The following is a 6052-nucleotide window of genomic DNA, read 5'->3' as shown; positions in this document are numbered from 1 at the left end:
ATCACAGTTTAAAAGCATCAATTTTTTGGCACTCAACTTTCTTTATGGTCCAACACTCACATCTATACATGACTACTGGAAAAACCATAGCTTTGATTAAACAGATCTTTGTTGGCAAAGTAATGTCTCTGCTTTTTAACATGCTCTCTAGGTTTGTCATAGCTTTTCTTCCAAGGAGTGTCATTTAATTTCATGGCTGCAGTCACCATCTGCAGTGATTTTGGAGCCCCCCAAAATAAAGTCTCTCACTGTTTCCAGTGTTTCTCGATCTATTTGCCATGAAGTGATGGGACCAGATGCCATGATCTTCGTTTTCTGAATGTTGAGTTTTAAGCCCGCTTTTTCACTCTCCTCTTTCACTTTCATCAAGAGGCTCTTTAGTTCTTCTTCACTTTTTGCCATAAGGGTGGTGTCATCCATATCTGAGGTTATTGATATTTCTCCCGGCAATCTTGATTCCAGCTTGTGCTTCATCCAGCCCAGCATTTCTCATGATGTACTCTGCATATAAGTTAAATAAGCAGGGTGTCAATATACAGCCTTGACATACTCCTTTCCCGATTTGGAACCAGTCTGTTGTTCCATGTCCAGATCTAACTGTTGCTTCTTGACCTGCATACAGATTTCTCAGGAGACAGGTCAGGTGGACTGGTATTCCCATCTCTTGAAGAATTTTCCACAGTTTGTTGTGATCTACACAGTCAAAGTCTTTGGCATAGTCAATAAAGCAGAAGTTTTTCTGAAACTCTTTTGCTTTTTTGATTATCCAACTGGATGTTGGCAATTTGGTCTCTGGTTCCTCTGACTTTTGCCTTTTCAAAATCCAGCTTGAACATCTGGAAGTTCACAATTCACACACTGTTGAAGCCTATCTTGGAGAATTTTGAGCATTACTTTGCTAGCATGTGAGATAAATGCAATTGTGCTCTTTGGCATTGCCTTTCTCTGGGATTGGGATGAAAACTTACCTTTTCCAGTCCTGTGGCCACTGCTGAGTTTTCCAAATTTGCTGGCATATTGAGTGCAGCACTGTAACAGCATCATCTTTTAAGATTTGAAATAGCTCAACTGGAATTCCATCACCTCCATTAGCTTTGTTTGGAGTGATGTTTCCTAAGGCCCACTTGACTTCACTGTCCAGGATGTCTTCTAAATGGCCTCTCAATGGCCATATTATTTTAGAGCCATTCAGATATGAGTCAGCAAGTAGCTGGACATATTATATAATTGTTCTTGAAATGCATGTGCTGAAGCTGTAGTCTGTTTTCTGTGTTGTATTATGACTGGCTATGAGCAAGAGAAAACAGTCTATACAGGGTCATGACTGGGGAGAAAGAAGATGGATATTCTAAATTAGGTGGTCAAGCAGGAGTTTTACTTCCGGTTCCACAACAAAGCTTCTTTCTTGCCTACAGAATTAGGCATTGTGTCCTATCCACTGAGAAACACTTTCATCCGTATATTATCTCTTATTCCACTTCCTAACATAAACTCAATTCCTTTTAGTGAACAGATATCCATCTCAAACTGAGAGCAACTGAACTAATGTTATTTTGGTATGGGTCAGTAGCTGCAACTTTCAGAGTCGCAGCATGTATGGAAGGGAGTATCTGAACACTTATATAATGGAAGGCATTTTAAGCTTATGATGTCGTCTCCTTGCTGGTAAGTGACTATCATTTTCCAGTGACTGCAGGCACACTTCTTTACGGGGGGGGGGGGGGGGGGGGGGGGGGGGGGGGGGGGAATGAGATAATATCAGAAAAAATTTTGACATGCAAGTTTCAGAAAGTTATTTGTGTTGTTATTCAAAGACAGTAGCTGATACCGCCCTGGGGATACAGCAAGTGATGTTGAAGACATGAGAATTTTCAGTAGTGCTTTTATTCTTGAAAGCATTAATACCAGCTTGGAGAAAGAACTGACATGGACCTTAAAACTAGCTAAACTAGGACTTCCCTGATGGTACATTAATAAGAATCTGCCTGCCACAGCAGGGGACATGGATTCCACCCCTGGTCCGGGAAGATTTCTACTTGCCTCAGGGCAAGTAGGCTGGTGTGACACAACTATTGCGCCTCTGCTCTGCAACAAGAGAAGCTCCTGCTCGCTGAAACTACAGAAAGCCAGTGCACAGCAAGGAAGACCCAGTGCAACCAAAATAAATGAATTAAAAAAAAATCTTAATTAACTTTATTTTTTAAAAAGTAGCCAAAACTAGTAAATGTGAACAAGAATTTGGAGTATCATGTTTATTCACGGTTCTAGTAAATTTTCATTAAGCAGAATACACAGTGTGAGGCACTGTTTTAAGTGCCTCGACAGATGAAAACCTGTTCTTTTTTCATACAGCTTACATTCTTCAATGAACACAGAAAGGAAACATGAAAGAAAAAGTGTGTACTTTTATAGTAAGTTTTAATGTGATACTAGAAAGTTCAAAGACTCATCTACATATCATCTAACTCAGATATGACTAAGACTTAATGTACGATTAACCCTGAGGCAAAATTGCTCTCCACATGTAAAACCAAGGGTTTCATGCTTCGAAAATGTAATACTGAAACAGGCAAAAGACAGACATTTCCATTACAAAAGGGGGAAGTGGGATATACAGGAGTGAGGAGTGAGCGTTGTTAGTGTGAACCATTGTTGTGGTTGTGGAAGAAGCGAACTTGGGAATCACTTTCTAAAACAAGACAGCCTGGTTTTTCTGACTGTGAGAGAAAGTAAGATGGGAGTCAGGTTTTGACACCAAGATTTTTGGTGTTGGGAGGTGGAAGTACAGGAGCTCCATCAACAATGTTGGGTGTTCTGTAGTGGTAATAATTCTCATTGGGGTATCAGCAGTTTCCTTTTGAGGGTATATTTCAGAAAACAAAAGAATGGGGTTATTTAGCAGGTAACCAGATACACAGGTCTGGAACTATGGGGAGGATCTCTAGATGGACACATCTACAAAACTTGGTGGACAGTGTGTGGACCAGGGTGAGGTTTATTAATATTAGTAGGAGGAATCCTGAACATGATGATAATGCCAATAGTCAATCAGAGACAGGTGAGTGGGTGCCACAAGTGCATCTCATCTATAGCTTGGGTACAAAAAACTAGGTATAAAATAAACTACGAGGATATACTGTACAACATGGGGAATATAGCCAATATTTTTCAATAACTATAAGTGTAGTATAATCTTTAAATTTATGACTCACTATACTGTACACCTGTAGCTTTTATAATAAAAATGTAAAAATTTTTTTAATAAACTAAGGTTTGCAAGTCATTACAAAACTAAGCCCCAATTTAAGGCCATAAAATATACTTTAGATTTTTGTAAATGAAAGTACAAACAGAGAGTTCCCTGGTGGCCTAGTGATTAGGATTCTGAGTTTTCACTGCTGCTTAAAAATACAAAATCATTCAAATGACAAAAATGACTTGTATAAAACAAACAAACAAAATTGTATTTTCAGTATCCATAAAACATTGGGCAATATTTTGTAACAGGCAATTTTTGTGAAAACTATCCAAATACTATACAATATGATAATTTGTGAAAAATTCATTTTGATTTCAAATTTTACCTATAACCAGACAGAATTAAGGTGGCCTGATAATTTAAAATGTTTCCAAAACACTCTGACTATAGAATACTTACACCATTATAATACTTATTACTTTATCACATACTTTCATCAGTCGCATTTCATTGAATTTTTAAAAAGTCTTATGTGGAACCTTTCCAGTACAATCAAATGAATATTCATTGAGATAAGAATGCTTTCTGTCTTTCTAAGCAGTTATCTGTGGTTTATATCATCTTAGATTAAAATTTTATTTTTAAATAAGTAAAACTTGCATTGACTTTCAGGGGAAAGAAAAAACTTACTCTAACAGAATTGGTAATTTCGCATTTCAGCATAATAAATGAAATTTGTTTAAAGAGGATCTGAAGAGAATTAATTTACCAGCTAGGGCAAATAGAGAGAAGCCATCTCTCAGTACAGTTGAAAAAGAATCAAAACGCTTCTGTGGTAATCCATCAATTTTTGAGTGCGCTCTCAATCTCCAGAGTCAATGGATTCAGGAAAAATAAGCTATAACCATAAGCACATATAGACTGCGTAAAATTTCACAGTATATTTACACAGCATTTATATTAATTTACATGGCACTCTATAAAATGCAACAAAATAAGGATATAACTAATACAATAAAAAAGAATAAATTAGTTAAGTACAATAAGAGAATTGAGAAAAGGAGAATTACAAAAATATTTTATATAACATTTTTAAAATAAATGGCACATCCATGTTCAAAATACAAAGCCTGGAATTTTGGTGTAAGTGCTCAGTGTTGTTATCTTTACTGATCCTCCCAGGGCCAAAGCTAACACCTCAATGTCAAAGTCAGCCAAATGAGGCTCAGGAAGCTTTAGCAAGTTTCCCAGATTACTTCCCACTGGCAAATCCACACTGAGACCTCACTAACCAGCAGCCCCCTCCTCGATGCAGACAAGTCCCTGCGAGCTGACCCAGATCAGGAATTGTGGGAAGCCCCATTTATTTCTGACATGCATGCACCCAGGGATAGAGGAGTCTGAGGATATCAGGGAGAACTAAAGTTTCCTGGCACCAGGATCTCACCTGTAGAAGGAGCTGCATGGGAATCGACAGCTCCCCTCTTCACATCTTTCAGTGGATCAGAGGCAGGGCAGCTCCTAATCTCCATTTTACATAAAAAGAAAAGGGCTTGGGGAAGAGTGTTTGCCTGTGGGTCCTTGAATTGATCAGGGATACAAAATTTAAACTCAGGTAGCCTGGATGAGGACTTGAGGAGTCTGACCATTGACCTCCATTCCCTTCCAACCAGGCTTTGGGACTCAAAGACCAGTCCATCCTGATGAAACCTTGTCCCCGTCTCTAATCCACCAATTTCTATGGTGATAGAACCAAGAAAAAGCACAAGCATTATAAAGAAAGGCTTTATTGTATTAAGTGACTAAACTCAAGAATGTGATAGAAAATATGTTAACAGTGCAGGTAAAATTTGAAAGCATATGTCTAAGCATCCACTGCACTGTGAACACTGAAAAAAAAAAAAAAAAAAACTTTTCAGGTTAGAAAATTCTGCCAGTATTGAAAAGTTACTCCATAAAGCAAATCACTCACAATATTAAAAGATGAGTGAAATTCCAACATACATATTTGTGGTTTTGTTGTCCTATTTGTTAAAGGAAAACAGCCAAAGGCCAACAAAGAAAAAGATTTAAGCAGACATTTTAACAAAGATACATAGCTAGGAAATGGACATCTGAAAAACTGCTCATCATGAATCCTTACAGAAAATCAATTAAAACAAAAAGTGATATACCTCTAAAAAAGAAAAAAAGCTAAAATTAAAGCAATCGATAAACCAAGTATTCAGAATATGGGCGAGGTGGAATTCTCAATATATTGCTGGTAAGATGCAAAAGGCACAATCATTTTAGATCACAATGTTAGCTTCTTCAAACGTAAAACTGTTGTGGGACTTCCCTGGTGGTGCAGTATTTAAGAATCCTCCTCCCAATGCAGGGGTTGGGGTTAAAGCCCTGGTCAAGGAACTAAGATTCCACATGTGGCAGGGCAACTAAGCATTTGGCCGGCAATAAAAACCCACTGCAGCCAACAAGAGTAAAACAGCTGTGACTCATACACTGCATTCTAAGTTACTGACAAAAGATAAACACATATTCAAAGATCTAACACAATTTTTATACTAGCTTTATTTTCAGAAGTCAAATTCTAGAAACAAGTCAAATACTCAGAATGGATAAACTAACCATGGCATATTGAAAAATGTCATATTTTTGTCAGTCAAAAAACAAAAAGCACTATACATCACTGATGAATCTCAAAGTAATTATGATATATAAAAGAAAGGAAAATATGGTAAATAGCATATGATTCCAATAATATCAATTCAAGAAAATGCAAGGTATCTATTTTAAGGAAAGTAAATCAGTGGTTACTTGGAAAGGTGAGAAAGGCAAAAAGATTATAGAACAAAT

The sequence above is a fragment of the Cervus canadensis genome, chromosome 18 (assembly GCF_019320065.1).
Source record: "Cervus canadensis isolate Bull #8, Minnesota chromosome 18, ASM1932006v1, whole genome shotgun sequence".
NCBI classification, from domain to species: domain Eukaryota; kingdom Metazoa; phylum Chordata; class Mammalia; order Artiodactyla; family Cervidae; genus Cervus; species Cervus canadensis.
Note: the sequence above shows the minus strand (reverse complement) of the source record.